Source organism: Meleagris gallopavo, chromosome 12 (assembly GCF_000146605.3).
Source record: "Meleagris gallopavo isolate NT-WF06-2002-E0010 breed Aviagen turkey brand Nicholas breeding stock chromosome 12, Turkey_5.1, whole genome shotgun sequence".
Taxonomy (NCBI): Eukaryota; Metazoa; Chordata; class Aves; order Galliformes; family Phasianidae; genus Meleagris; species Meleagris gallopavo.
The window spans coordinates 7,592,150-7,608,415 of NC_015022.2; the positions used below are offsets into that span (position 1 = coordinate 7,592,150).

Genomic DNA, 16,266 nt, shown 5'->3' on the forward strand with positions numbered 1-16,266 from the left:
CCCACCCACCACTCTCTGCTCCGCAGACCTCCTGAGGCCGCCCGATTGCCACTCGACCAGGCGCTGGGCGCCGAGGACTCGATGACAGAGCACAGAGGCAGCCGGGGAAAAACGGAGAGCAACGCAAATGGGAGAGGAGTCTGGGGGCTCAGGGTGCACCGCTCCCAACCTCGCTGGGCCGAGGCGCGGAAGCACACCATCGCACCCCGTGCCCGAGCTGTCCGGGAACACCCGTGTCAGCTCTGGAACCCGGGGTGAGCGCGTCCCCAGAACCGCTAAGGCGGACGGCTCCAGCAAAGGGGTGCTGGGGGGACAAGGCCATGCGCAGGGCAGGTGGCTGGAGCCGTGCAGGACAACAGCACGTGCAAAACCCGTACGCTTCTGCAGTTACAGCCACGCTCCTGCATTGCTCGGCCGCAGGTAGAGGATAGAACCGAGGGGCTGCGAGGCATTCCACCTGCATCCCAAGGAGCAGGGCCCATCGTGGTCATAGCGGTTCGTGGAGAAGCACACCAAGCCTCGTCCCGCTGCTCTAAACATCAGCATCTGTAGCTGTGAGCACCCACCCTCACCTTGATGTATTTTCATGATTAGTTCCATTGCTTGGAATCCCCCAATTTCGGGCCAGAGGTGCTGGACTGAAGTTCCTCACTGTAGCTGATTTATCCACATGATTAAGAGGAACAGGATTTGACGGGTTAAAACACACAGACTAGTTCTGCTGCTATTGTGCATAAGGAAATACTCTAGGATTCAGAGGGCTGTGATTTCCCACTCAGAACAGAGGCAGATGTATTTTAATGATAGGAAGCCCTTTGCTGAGCTGGCTCCCTGCTACATTCACAGCCATTCGTCACTTGTTTCACTCGCTCTGTGAAATGACGAGCTGGTTCCTTGAGGTATGTTTAAAATGTGTTCACCCCTGGAAAATGTGCAGATCTGGGACTTACTGCAGCCATCTGGCAGGAAGGGTTCTGCAGTTTCTATAGAGTGAAATTTGCTCTCATTTTCCACCCCAGGAAAAGCTTTTCTCCAGTACAGCAGAACCAAATATTTCTCTGTTTGGCGGTCATTCTTTTTCTACTGAATTTTTTCCTCTGCCTTTTTAGGACACTCTGGAGACCTAGCACAGCTCTGTATCTGACATATTCTGATGGAAAATGTATTTTATTCCAAGAAATGAAAATTTTGGTGGGAAATACCTGTTTTCAATATCAGTTTCCTCTAGAAAAACAAACAAACCAACCAAATCTGGGCATAAAGTATTTCTAGTATTTCAGTATTTCTGAAATAATTTGTTTAAAGATTTCCAGTCACCTCAAAATTAAAACAAAATTAAATGCATCCACCCCAAAAAAAGGAAATGCAAAAAAAAAAAACAAACAAAACACAAGACTCACAAGTGCCAGTAATAATAATAATAAAAACACCAGGGGGGGAAAAAAAAAAAAATCACAAAGCAAACACAAATGATATCTCCATGGCAGGTGGGCTCAAATCTTATGAACAAAAAGCTGTAAGCCCAATGAGCCGGCAACAAATCTGTGTATTGCCACAAAGCAGTACTGAAACCCCCTGCAGAGTGCCTCAGTTTCAGCTTGCCAGTTACACCACTGAAAGCACACTGCCATAATCCAGGCTTGCTTCCAGAGCCCCACAAATAAGTGCACATGGACCCAGTGGAAGCAATGCAGCACCTGCAGGACAGAGATATAATAATAACAAGCAAAACCAAGTAGGAACCATCCACATCTACCTAAGCAAGATAACTTGACCCAGAAGATTTGAAGGGGAGCATTTTGGTCTTTAAAGGACCACTTAATTTCCACTACTACTCTTCATTTGCTGCACTGCTGATCTGAACAAGGATTCCCGGAGACGTTGGCTGTGAAGGTGTTTCTAAGAGGTAGGACCAGTTTTCAAGGTGTTGGACTGTGGCCACTGACCTGCCTCATGCATGCTGGCCAGGAGAGAACCTTCAGAATACCCTTCATTTAGAAAGTGTGGAGGAACAATTTAGAAAGCTAGAAGGAACAAGAGCCTGCAGGTGGCAAAGACTCTTTTCTGCATGGTCAGCACATTGAGCTACTCAGCTCAAATACGTTTCTATTTAGTTTATAATCTTGTCTAAAGACTGAGTTACTAACTCACCTATACAGTACATTCTTGGGTGTCTAACTGGTGTTGTCTGACAATATGCACATGTTTACACCTTATTACACATAGAGCAGCTTTCCTTCTAGTGCTACAGACTGGGCTCAGCAGCTCTTTAGAATCAGACCCCAAAATTCAAGCACACACAGAACTGTGCCTCTGAGACTCAGGGTCACTGCTGCTAGCGCAGGGCTGGAGGCAGGACCACGTATTTCCAGAGCAAATATTTTCCTTGCCACCAAAAGTTCTTCATATTATATATATATACATATATATATATGAAGTAATTGAATTCATCACCTACATTCTTCCACATTATCCTTCCTGCATGCATCTTCTCTTTCTTTTTATATAGTTTGTTTTCCCATTCTGTTTCAAAAATATATTTCCTCGTTCTTCTGCGTTTACCAATTCATTTAAAAAGTCAGCAGGAGTTGAACTGCAATCTCATAAAGTACCTCACTTCACTCCAACAGAAGTTTAAAAGCAGAACAACTCTTACATTCCAGGTCCTTAAGACAGTGAACTTTCAGTGAGTAAAACATGTGGGTATTTTTTTTTCTTTTCTATTGTATGAAAATATTGGGATTGTAATCCCACTGCACTGTGGTATATGAGTCCTCTCTTAGACTGATATGGCAACAGAAAGAGAGAATTTAAATTGCAATAAATTTCAAATGGCTTATGTACCAGTTACACGAATTAATTACACATATAATAAGAATATTCAAGTCAGTAAGGGGTGAGATTCTATTTTATAAGCTCTGATCATATCAGTTAGATCAATGCTATTAGGTTATTATTATTATTTTTAAGGGAGAGGAAAGAGACAAGGAAAAAATATGAAAAGCAGCATAAAGGAAGTCAAGAGAAAGGACAAAAATAGAGATGGGGTGCAAGAGCCACAACGAGTATAGTTAGAATAAAAAGAGAGGAGACAGACTAGGAATTCTGATTAGCTTACTTCACATCTTGGATCACACAAATGAAGAGCAGAGAATATCACTATGTCAGAAATAACTCAAATCTGTACCATCATAAAGCGAGGGCAGCTCCACTAAGATCTGAAAGCTATACTGATTTACATAGCTGGGAATATTGTCTGTGGACTTCAACCCTCATCATAAATTCTTTCCTACAGCAGCAGTAGCAGATATGTATCAGGTCATGCTGAAGTAACCAAATAAATGGTAGTTACACCGTTCTTTCAAGACCCTTCTTTATGTAATTTCCTCATTCATGCTATGGAAAACAGGTTGATTTCCAAAACGCCCCTGTCAGCAGTTTTTTCCCCTTGGCATTTATTTTATTCACCTGAATCCCCCAAGGCTGATCTTCCCCTGCAGATGGACCTAATTAATCTCTCCAACAGTGTCACTAAGACAAAAGAAAGTAATATATGTACAGATGGGACCAGGGCACTCCATCATCCATCCAAATAAGTGACCAGTAATGTGACCAAAACTATCCCCTTGAGGTTATTGACTGACCACTGTGAAGCCATACAAAGCTCAGGGTAAACAATAAATTTTTTTTACTAAGGTGGTACCCCCAAAAAAGAAAGGCTTAAAGAAGAGTATAATAAATTATTTCTGACATGAATAAATTATACAACTGGAAGGCAAATTGCCATCGTAAATTTATCTGCCAAATTAATTTAGCGTGGGCCTCCAGCATGACAAAAGGTGAAATGTAATACGAATGTATTCAATGGTGTCTTGTATGTCTTGTATATTCTACTGCACTCTCATTAACAGTGGAAAGAATACCCACTAATTCCAAGCTGAAATACTCATGGGATTTCAGCCTGTTTCAAATGATGTTTTGGGAATGCTTCTGTCCAGACAAGCACATTCACTGCAAAAAAGATTATGAAGATCTCCTTAAGCAGTAAAATCATTATTACCTGCTCACAGGCAACCTAAGGAAGAGACTAGGCTAGTGGAGCAGAGGATCAGAGGCTGCTGTTTGCACAGACTGATGTACAGGAGTGCTCTGAAGCCAAATCTGTCTCCTGGGCTCACCAGGTGGGGTCATACTGGCCTGCATTACTCTCTAAGAAAGAAAATCAAGCCTTCTTCAAATCAAGTAAGGTTCTGTATGCGTGCACCACAGTCAGGAACAAGGTTGCTGTTTCCCTTTTAAATAAAAACTCATACGGTGTTTCAAACAGAAGTCTCTGAATGTGCGCTTGAGTCAGGAAATAGGTAGAGATACTGACAAAGCAACTCTGAAAACCCTGCCTCCCTGTTGAGCTATGTTGAGGTACTTTCTGTATGTGGCCACAAGAAATAACTGAGCGAGGATAGGGAAGTGAGAGCAGTGCTCTACATGTTATGTAGCCTTGATGTATTTCAGCTTGTGACATTGTTGAAGTTTGGTCGTTAGACTGCAAATACTCCCCATCATCACTGATGCTGAGAAGTTGTTGTTCTCTCATAAAGAAGTTATCATTGCATTAGAAATCAGTGATGTTCACAGAGGCTTTCAGAAGCTCTGTAGTTCTCTTTTCCTTAACAAAAGGTATTAGTAAAGCTGTAGCTGTCAATATGAAAGCAATCAAACTCTGTCAGTTCCTCTCTAAAGATGACTCAGGTCTATTAAGATTTAGTCAGGCAGATGGACCAAACTGGTGCATGGATTATCTTAGATATTGGAGTCTCTTAAAGGATCTTTGTCTCTAGGGATAGAGGACCATGTTAGTCTTTATCTGAATGTCCAGAAGAAGAATGAGTGAATTCAAAGGAGCATATTTCCATTTAGGTCTGGTCTGAACTCCCAACAGGGCCATGTCCTGAAGCTATAGGGGCCCTAACATTTGCACAATCCCAGATTTTACTCTGCTGCTCTGACCTTTGTGTATATGTTAAATTCAAAAGCTTTTTACTACATCTGGCAGACAAAAAAAAAAAAATTAGCATTCCACATAAATTAGAACCAGGAAACAGGAATCTCATCTGTTAATTCAATTTAGAATTCCAAATGTGTTATCAAAGGTTTTCCATCAGCCTACCTCAAAACAGTCATAAGTCTAAGGGTTTGGAGCTAATCGTACCAGTATAAGGAACTGTTCCAGTGAAGATACATCTGTTTATGTCAGAAGACAAAGTCCAGTAAGATGTAAGCATAAGTGTTCTAACTTGTACCCATCCTTCCCTCCCATCTTTGTTTTGTACTGCTAAACTTTGCTTAGAAAACAACCTTGAGTACAACTGCTGCTTCATTGTTAACCCTCTGACCTTCTAAACTAATATCATTTGCTCTTTCTAATTCAGGAGGCTTCTGGGGCTTATTAACTAAACAGGCCAAGTGACTGTTCCCAACTGAAACCAGCATCTCTGACAAGGAGGTCATTGTTTCCCAGGCTCCCTCTCTAGTAGTAGATCTGTGGACTTCAGACTGAAAAGGAATAATGCAGACATTCTTTGTCTACACATTATCTGGGAAGCATCAAGATAACTTGAGCCACTTCCTCATCATTAAAGATTTCAAGGGTCACCTCTGGGGACCCAGGTGGTTACAGCCAGTTTTAAAACCTGGATGCTGATATTTGTAGGAAACTATATGAGGTACCTAAATTAAAGAAACTGTCTTCACTATTAATAATTGTTTAAGCTTGCACTGATTGCAGTGGAAGAGAAGAGTGCTTAGCACATAGCTGAATAGTAGTGTTTTTATTTACAAGTCTCACTATGTACTTAAAAGACTAGCTGGATGCAATCACATTTGCACATGATGAACAAAGTTCTTAAAAGACGATGCTGTATTCAGACTTGAAAAAATCATGGATTCTAACATGTAAACTTACAATGGCGCTCGCGAAGAAATACCTGTTTTTGAAAATTCTTTCAATTTTCTTTAGGTAAGACATAGCAAGTCTGACGTTCTGAGTGGTTGTGACGGTTGAGAGATTTTTACTGGGAAACCAGAAATTCTGGCTGAGGTACAGGACCTTGCTGCAAGGGGTTTCAGACTTTTAGAAACAGGTGTATTTGTGCTAAAAGATTACATGAATGTCAAAATAAGTCACTTTCAACAGAATGTGCCTCATGTTTGAGAATCCCTTCCTCAAAAGAGTCCCTTCACAATCTAAGAAATCTCCATCCTGCATGTCCCAAAATGTCTTTGTACTTCTCTTATTTTTAAGACAATGAGTGTAAATTTTCTGGAGTATGAAGGAGACTGTAGTTTCCATGAGCACCACCTAGTGCAGAGCATGCTTCGTGCCACATGCAACCTCTTCCATCTGCATCACAGATGCATCCAATCTTGAGCAGTTTCCTATGGACAACATCCATCAATAATGTTAAATGGAAAAAACATGGGAGGAAGACATATTTTGTCCTTCATTTGTGATCTCAAGGTATGAAAGTAGGAGTTACTGTAATTGCAGAGATAGTGCAACTAAATTCAGGGAGATGTTTTCATAAAAGCTGATACACAACCAATAGAGAAATTATTAACAATATTAAAAGAGCACAGCATTAAAGGGAATTGCTGAACTTTGAACACTGTTGTGTTGATGTAACCTCTCTTTTCTGGGCAGAGAGGACAGAAAAAGAGGACACAAAGAAGTTGCAAGAATGCAAACTTAGGCTCCTAAGTCATTTAGTTTCTTTCAGATGTTTCAGTTTTTATTTTAATACAGTGCTGCCTCTCCTTGCAAAATAGACCAACATCTTTCCAGTTCATAAATCTAAACAACAATCCTTAACCACAGATCTCAGAACAAAAAGTTGAAATCTTCCCTTTTGCCATTAATTGTTGTGTGTCAGTGATAAAGAGCATGAATAAAGAGCACTCTCCTCATCTGAACTCAGTATCTGCCACCAATGTCAGATGGCTATGGCTTTCCAACTCACACAAAGTGATACTTTTTTTAAATGTAAAAAAAGGTATTGTTCTATCATATAGACTGTGTCCAGGCATATGAAGTTTATAGAATGAGAACTGGCATTATATGAACATTTCAAAAATACCAAACTAAGTCTACATCAAAACAAGTTCAATAATTCAGTGTAAATAGACTATGTCATAACAAATTTTTTTTTTTCCCAACTAGGTATTGTTTTTTAATATTGCATTCAAAAGGCACTCCAAGGATTAAGGTCCCTGTTACACCAGGTGCTATAGATCTAATTGCCTACTTTTCTTCACTCATAAGTAATTGTGAATGATATTTTCTTGGCACAAATAAATCAATGTAAATATCTGAGCTACAAACCTAAGCAGAATTTCTCAAGAGAAATGTAGCCTATATGCCAGGGACATAACTTACCACAGTTGGAGATGAACAAATAGAAGTATGTTAATTCTGATTTTCCTTAATGAGCTATGACAGAAAGTCACTAAGCTGAACGTAACTTTCTTTAATGAGAGAAGTTCTGCCCATAGTATCACCAATTTTGAATGGACACCCTCTCATGTGTTTTTCTGGTTTCTGAAATTATGTGGTCTAAATTCATTGTTGCATGAGTAATGGTAACAAAAACAGGCTTGGACTGAGCAAAATATAGAGAGACTTCCTTCCAGAAGAAAGAAATGCTCCAGAAGCAAGATAGCTAGGAGGGCTGTCTGTGATCTAAAATAAGAGGGAATAAATGGTAGAGATCAGGGCAGCAGACCATGTTCAGGAGCTTGTTGTGCTTCAAAAATCTGAACTCACTGTCTGTTAAGAATAAAATAAGTGTGGCTGAGAAATCCCTTTTCAGTGACTCAATGGCCAGATTACTGATGCTGAAGGTTTGACTGGAACCAATGATCTTTCAGCAGTAAAGGTTCTGAAGAAAACATATCAAAGCACTTGACTCACCAAGGACTTCTGTGGACTGGAGAGAGGTGTGGCACAGGTGGCATGGTGCTAAGGCAATTGATCTGTGAGATAAATAACACTCCTTCCAGGTGCCAGACGTATGAGCTGCATCTGCAAATGAAAAACCAAGAGGAAAGAGCATGGATGAGTGGAAGGAACTAAGAATCAGTGTTTTGGTTCAGTCACAGGGAATGGCAATCTCTTGGTAAGGGGCTCATGGCCGGATTGCGATAGCAGCAATAAATATTTTTACTACTGTTATTTGTGTGAGAGGTTTGTTGATGATTTCAAGAGATCACAGTTCCAGAAACAGCATTTGCCTTTGGGAAATAGACTAAGCACAGCTTAACAAGGAAACATTTACACTGAGCTATTATGGATGCAAAAAAAAAAACAAGATTAACCATGCTTTTTAAAGTAAACTGTGTATAAGCTCCTGACTTACTGCTGTTGAAACAGACCTTCATTTTGCTGATTTATTTATTGCTTAAGAAAGACATTGCCTGCAGCTGTGATTAGACAGAATATTCTTTCACAGTAATCTCTAATGCACTTCCCATGTTTTTTAGTCTAATGACTGTGACAGACTGGTTTGCTGCTGGCTAAAGATTTCAAATGTTGTTTTGCCTGACAGTTCTAAAGGGCTTAGTTGTACCATACACACATGCAGCACGTAGCGTGACACTGACTTCATACTGTACAGCACAGCTCTAATTGCTTGTGGTTGGTAGAAAGCCCATAAATATATATAATGTACTACTGGCATAAGCTATCATCTCACACAATGAAAATGATTCAAATAGTCCTTTCAGCTAGCACACATTTAAAATGGAGTCCCCAAGCTTGGAAAAGGCTAGGCAAAGAAAGAGGTGCAGTATGTAACCGGTTATCCTGTACTGAGGGAACAGGTCTGTACAGTCAGCTCTGAAGTGTCACTCCTTCCTGTGAACCCTGTGACATTAGTTATATCTGACAAGAAGAGTAGGTAGGCACCGTGCTAAATATGATGCAGTCTCAAAATATCAAGGACAAGAGAGATAGGAGCAGAAAGGAGAAGTGACACACTGAAAATACAAATAGACAACAGAGTGTGCATGTGGAAATCATTGAAGCTGGCATGTTTCCTGAAGCAGCAATCCAGAGTGCTTACAGAACCTGGAACTTCATTCTCAGGACAGACCTTGGCTCTTACCAATAACACCCATTAGTAAGTTGGGGAAAAAAAAAATCCACACCATGGTCTCACCATTGTAAAGACGTATCAAAAGTGAAAGGTAAACAACAGTAGGTAAGGCAGCTAGAACTCATAGCCCTAATAAAACACATTGACAATCCTGAACATTGTATCTAGAAGGCCATTTACTGCTGCTGGTCAAATGCCCAATAGCAGCAGGTCAACACTGATTTCAGTACACTAGAATTGTTTGTTTACCAGCCCTGTGCACAAATAGCAATAAAAGAGAGGTCGTTCATTTGTGATATCACTGCTTGTTTTGGAGCAGCTCTGCTTGATTGACTCTTCATTGTCTGTACACAGCACATGGTGTGGTAAGAGATGAGACTATGAGGCCAGCACTGTGTGCACAAGCAGAGAGATGATGGGAATAGTAGAACTTAATTTACAAGCTCTCAGGCACACAAGCCAACTATTGGAGTTGTAAGTTCTTGGCTTTTCTCCCAGGCTAAGTGGTTCACTCGCAGGATAAAAATTGATCTTGGAATTTTATCAAAGAACATAAAGAAAATTCACTTCCCCTCATCTGCAATGTAGAAAGAATGGTACTGTAGGAATTTAATGCTTTAAAAAATGAAGTAAGCCAAATAGTATGTTTACATGAAACCAATATAATTTAAAGGAAAAGAAATCATATCTGTCTGATTTTCTAACAAATTCCTAGAAGTAAAGAATCAGAGTAAATACATTCCTTTAACATACTTTTCAACTTCTTTATTCTGCGGGTTGTAGTATCCAGTACGTTGACATTTTCTTCAAATTCTCTTTGGAACCAGCTCTGCTGGCTGCAGTTTGGAGATGAAAGGGAAAACTCGTAGGTTTTAACCAGGACTGTGCATGGCCCCTATGATCATCCATGAGCATGCAGTAACAGTGTCACAGCATTTAACTTAAATATTCCAATCTTATTTCCTTACTAGAGCTACAATGTAAAGAAGATAATTTTCACAGACCTTCAGGAGGAACCCATGCAGCACCTATTTCTGTATTCATCTTATCCCTTGAAATTGGTATGGTCTTTTGCCAGGAGGGAATATTTACAGTGATAGCATGAAAGAAAGCTCGGACGTTCAAGTGAGATGCCAGACTTGGAACTTTGTCGTAAAGAAAAGCAAACAACTGCTGTAAGAATCCTTGGGATATCCCCAACTTGGCAGGAAAGCACACTGAGAGTAAGTCTCTGGGTCAGGAATAGAAAAATAAAGGGGACTAATGCACCTGCACAGTTTCAGAGGAACACCAATGGTGTAGAGCACTGCAGGGGCAATGTGGCAGAAGATAGATTTCCATTGCAAATGCTAATATGTTCTGCTGCTTTAGGAAATCATTATTATTATTTTTTACCACTTCAAACAGTTCTAGAAATCCCCCATGAGAACAGATGCTGCTGTACTGATAGTTAAGGACTTAGCCAGTCAAAATGCACATTCCTTTCATATACACACTTCTGTATACAGCACCTCCTCACCATTTTCCCCACAAGAAACAGAACTGTGCAGTACTACACAACTAGAATAATCATACTTCATCTACAAGACTGATTCCACTGTTAAGCAAGCTTTAATAAAAGGCAGAGTTTTACCTGGAGCATTATGAAAATTGAGCAATTAGACATATTAGAACTATGTGGAAGTTTTCTAAATTAGCCAGGGATGCAGTATTGCAGTTGTCACTGGCTATGAGTTATTTGATTATGCAAATCACCCATAGTTTCTTACTCCAGTTATTTTAAGGGAGGAGCTGAGGGATGTTACAGCAGTCAGGGTGTTCATGCACTGGCATCTGTTTACTTGTAATGCATGTTAATATGTCAGTGCATCTGTTCTTGTTACTCTTTCAAAAAGACACTGATTTTGAAATCAAGCCAACATTTCATCTGGAGATTTATTATCCAGTAATAATTCAGGAAAGATTTTCCTACCCTTTCTCAGAAGGAGTTGTAGGCAAACTTTCAAGTCTGCCCACTGAAACCAACTAGAATGCTCCAGCAATAACACAGTGCTGCATGTGAAAAAAGAAGCAAACTTTGGCACTCAATTGTTGCTACTGTGATTATTGCAGAACCTGTTATACTGAGTGACAGACGACAAAAGGGCCAGAGTTCTTACCTATAAACTTCTTAGAGTATCTTCGCTTTAAAGGTCTTTGGAGTTAAATATAAGTTAGTTGTCTTCACATGATAAAGATGTGAAACAGAAAAGCCTGGGTAAATGAGTCAGAAGAACGGTTATAAGCAAAAGCAAATCATCAAGGCAGAAAAATGAATATTGTAGTAGCTTAATTAAACTCCACAACCTTTAGAGACAGATGTATAATTATGATCCTGATGATGATTGCTCCCCTCCGTCACTGCAGCAGCACCAGGTCCCATAGAGCAAGGTGCAGCCATGTAATGGGTAGCAGAGAGCTCTGCTCCTGTGCGTTTTTCCCCTGTCTTACCCCCCATCTCTCTTCTCCAACTGCACACATTTAAGTGTTGGTTCCCTGGGGCTCAGTGTTTGCACATTCTGTCCAGCTTGTCTCATCTCAGAGAAGTGACCTACGAGAAATGCACCAGCTAGACCTCACCACAGAGAAGCAGGCAAAAGGAAGACAGCAGTAGCAGTCTGAGGAAGTTCAGACCTGCTTTACTAATCAAAGCAATCCAACGAGGCTTACAGCAGTTTGCTGGAAAGTCAGCCACCAAAACACTTGGAAGGACCTGAGACTGTTTTCCCAAGAGATTTAATTCCTCCAGGGGCAGAGCCTCTCTTCAGTGCCTCACACCTCCTGCTTGGAAACACCAGAACACTGGGCAGCTGTCACATTAGATTTTGTCACTGTGCCCTAATGCAGGAAGACTGGAAAGTGACCCAATTCATGTTTAAAAAAAAAAAGAAAGCAACAACACAAAGAATTTGTGCAGACACCAGTACATGGATGGCAAAGCAGATTGTCTTTACTCAGACAGTTGAGATCTTCTTGAAGGAGATCAATTGTGAAATCCTTACAGACAGACTCACTGTACAACAAATAGATTCCGTCCTGCTTTTGGAGGAAATCCAGCTCTCGGATTCAATATATTGCTTGCTAAACGCAATCAAAAAACCTTTGGCCTCAGTCTTAGGCAATATGTTCCACTGAAACCCATAATTACAATCTGCTTCACTTTAAATTAGCATCTTACCAGCAATGCTACAACATTTCTATTAACACATGCAATAACCCCAGGAACATCCCATCTCCAGAACAGCAGCTGATCTTGCTGTGATTTGCACAGGAGATGTGTATGCACACACAGCATAACTGGCCAAGGCTGACGCTGTCACTTCCAAAGTTAGGCTGCACATGACTACACCCTAGCTTTCCAGGACTAAAAGTTTCAAAGCCAGTCTGCAGCTCACATTAAATGGCCTTTTCAGCTTTTGTGCACTACCCCCCATTTTATGCACGTTACTCCCTTCTCTGGAAGCTGAAACCTGGCACAGAAGGCAATGTGTAGAAACAAGAGGTGATTGATGTTTGATTTTTTTGAAATATCCCAGCTGTATTTATGGTGGCTCTAGAACTTCAAATAATGCTCTTTCAATCACTACCAGTAACCAAAACTGGATCTAGGATTAGTAAATGAGAGCTAATGACTGCACTTGGTAAATTTGTATCGCAAGGGCCTAAAAGATCACCTTCTTCATTCCTGACTGCAGAAGTTGGGATCAGTTGGCAAACGTTTTCCTGGCTGAGGTGTTGTTACAGAAATGCTGTACGTCCCTCAATTAAGAAACACTAAGAGCTGTAGCTAGCTGGGTCACAACCCAAACGCAGCTCAGTACAGCAGCACAGACTCATAACTCCCTTTCAAATAAATGCAGAAGGTACAAACTCCTGAGAGGAGCAAAGACTACCTTGCTAACACTTGCCAAACATGCTGCAATGACCACATCTAGGACTCTTCACTCTTAGCACCTCTAAGCCTACTCCTGAGCGAGCAGATTCAGTGGGGCTAACACTATACAAGAAATACATCACGTGGGACCTACACAGTGGTCAATTCACATATAACACCTATGATTTCTCCATGCCATGCTTCTGCTTCTCTCACTAACACATCACTAAACACAGGCAGTCATCACATTGGAACTCTGGATTTTTTTTTCCATTATACGAAGCACCTATGGGTGGTACAATGCCAGGTGTGAACAAAGCAGACATGATGGGAGCTCACAATAGAGGAAAGCACACAGCATATTATGAGATATGTACAGAATGGAGTGCACAGAGCACTTGAACTTGTGCTCAGGACCTAGTAAAATCTGTAAGCCAAGAAAACCTGCTCTCACTGCACAGAAATAGTATGATGAAGCACCACTGTAAAATGGGCTTCCACAGCATGCAAACAACAAAAAGATTTAATGAATGTATACTATCTCATTGAAGCACCCTGCCCAGCAGTAGCTGAATGTAATGTCTGATGGTGTGCCATGCTTAGTCCTCCTCCCATTGACTTCCACAGGAGCCAGGGCATGCAGAGCACTGGCATTTATTCTCCAGTGTAGCTCCTCTGAGTAAGATTAATACCGTCAGTTTGACTCACAAGGGTCTGGGAGCCAGACAAACAAACTGAGGAAGAATAAGGCTTTCTCTCAAGGAGGCTAGGACACGAAAGAGGTTGCCCAGCAAAGTCATCAAAGCAAACAGCATGAATGGAGCAGTGTTGATGAAGACAGAAGTGGCATTGAAGGCTGCAGTAACAAAGAGAGGCAGTGACATGAAGAAAAGTGGTAAAGTAATTGGCTGGTTGAGCCAAGTGAGGGTCCGTGTAGCCTGCCCACTAGTAAACCATGCCAATGGATACCAGGCATTGGAGATCCAAGTGTCCATTTATGTAAATACGTTCTAGACAGTGACACAAAAATATAGGAATGAACACTAAGTCCAACTTCTGAAAATATTCTGAAAGTATCTAAGCTAATTACTCGAAACCTCCTTTCCATCAGCTGCCAATAGATGAAGGGTACTGATTTGAGTTTTCTTACTAATTATTCTCAACAGTCAGAGTTGCATTCTCCACATTTGATGCTGTAGAAGTTTTTTTTTTTTTCCATATCAAAAAGATTGTTAGAACTACAGAGATGCTACAGTGCCAAGTTAGTTTTCAGCTCCTCTCTCCAATAAGAAGTAGGCTTCAAACCAATTCAAGCACCTAACTGGACTGTTACTTTATGAAGAGAATCCATGAAGAGTATAAAATTAGTAACATTTTACAAGCAAATACCCTAAGACTGGAACCATCATGTCTTTATCTGTAATGAACTGTGAAAAACTTGGTCAGGCAGAGAACAAGTTCATGGAATTGAGGATGTCCCACAGCAGGTGAGGAAAACTGCTCTTCTCCTCCCTGTCCCTCAGTTCAATCCTGACAAACTAACACCGGATGTATCTTTTATCATACTTGATTTTTATATACTCATTCAACATTTCAGGCTCATGTGGATGTCTAAGAAACTCTCTTTAATCCACCTCTGCCCCCAACAAAAACAACAACAACAAACAACAGAGAAGCTACAAGAGAGAACAGAATCAAGAATGAAATATCACAATTCTGATTAAATGCAGAAAATACTTGAAGGAAGAACTGAAGTTTCCCAACAAAGAGGAAGAAAAGACAAAGCGAGAGCAATGGCTGGAGTCAGTTGCCACCCAGCACAGATCAACTCTTAGAAAGTCTACAGTGAAAAGCATTCTTCTTTAAATAATTCCTTTCAAAATAGCTGTGCTCTGAAAAGCTTCTCTTGACCTATAAATGCTATAACCTAGAGATTGAAAGGCCTGTAATTACATCTCTGCTCTGCAGGCAGTAGTCGGGATAAGGTTGCTTCTGAGGAGGAAGTCCAGTTTTTAGGATTTATTGGCTTAATTAACTGTTTTACTTTCCTCTTTTCTTCCCAGAAGAAGCTATTTAGTCACTCCAATCTCACTGCTCACCTCATTCATTTTAAAGCAAAGTGCTTTCCAGGCCAAGCTGTCCTCTTGCCATTACCCTACAAAGACAATTTGGGGGTAGAACAGTAGAGTGCCAGGCAGAGATTTGTACCTACAAGTGCTAAGCATTATTTTCACTCCTGTTTGGCTCAGTCTCTAGCAGCTTTGATTTTCTTTTCTTCTATTGTCTTTCTAAATAACTCACTGCTTGTTGGATGAATATATAGAAAGGTTTTCTTCCTTGCTAGAGAAGCAATTCAGTATTTAAGTGCAAGCCTAAAGCAGTGCCAGCATGTAGGTACACAACTGGACTGATTCAAAAGTGGAACTGCAAATTGCAACTAAGATCTTATTTTCTGTGGCTCTTGCTTTTCTCTCTACTGTCATGACAGTAACATGCTACAGCACTGATAGGTGAATTATACATGCTCATACACGCTCTGTAGCAATTAGACAGACCAATACAGTGGGAAAGGTGTTACAACAAAGCTGTGATGACACAAGGACCAGCGCAATAGAAAGGTGCTATAAAGGAAGGGAAGAAGATTGCTCACCCATATCAGAAAATTCCATGTTCACAAGGGAAAGCTCCATCAAGGAGAGAACTCCGGGAACAGATCTTTCCCTGTTGGCAGCCAGTCCTTAAATGAGGTCTAAGAGAGGTGCAGCCAGGCTCCACTCCTTCTGGTCACACAGCTGCACTGCCTTCACCTGTGCTCCCAGGGCTGACCGGGTCCTTTCCACAGGTGCTCAATCAGTGGGTCAGGCCAGGACTCAACAGTTCCCATATAACTGTCTTTCAAGGAGAAAGTGTACGTTCTATGTGTAACTGTCTTTGTGGAACTTGATGAAGGGGACAAGTACTTGAAATGCATGAGCAAACTGCAAATACAATTCCAATTCACTCCCAGGAAAGCAATCTCTCAGCGGTTTCCTAGGGCACGTTGGGCAATGTAAGCAGAGGAATCCTGCCACAACTGTTCAGAGTCCCTAACACAGAAGTATTCGGCTGATTAACGTGTCACTGTGAGTGCCAACCTTTTGCTACCACAAGGAGCGGAGATTATCTTGATGCTGCTGCCCCACAACGGGCAGATGGTGTAAATCC

At 41.0% G+C, this 16,266-nt stretch overlaps 1 long non-coding RNA gene across 1 annotated transcript; it reads right to left on the reverse strand.

Moving 5' to 3' along the window:
• Nucleotides 1–1,411: 1,411 nt before the first annotated feature.
• LOC116217088 lies at nt 1,412–15,873 on the reverse strand. Its single transcript, XR_004161040.1, has 3 exons — nt 15,713–15,873; nt 7,967–8,077; nt 1,412–6,435 (listed from the first exon to the last, which is right to left on the reverse strand). It is a non-coding gene; the product is annotated as an uncharacterized LOC116217088 (long non-coding RNA).
• Nucleotides 15,874–16,266: the final 393 nt, after the last annotated feature.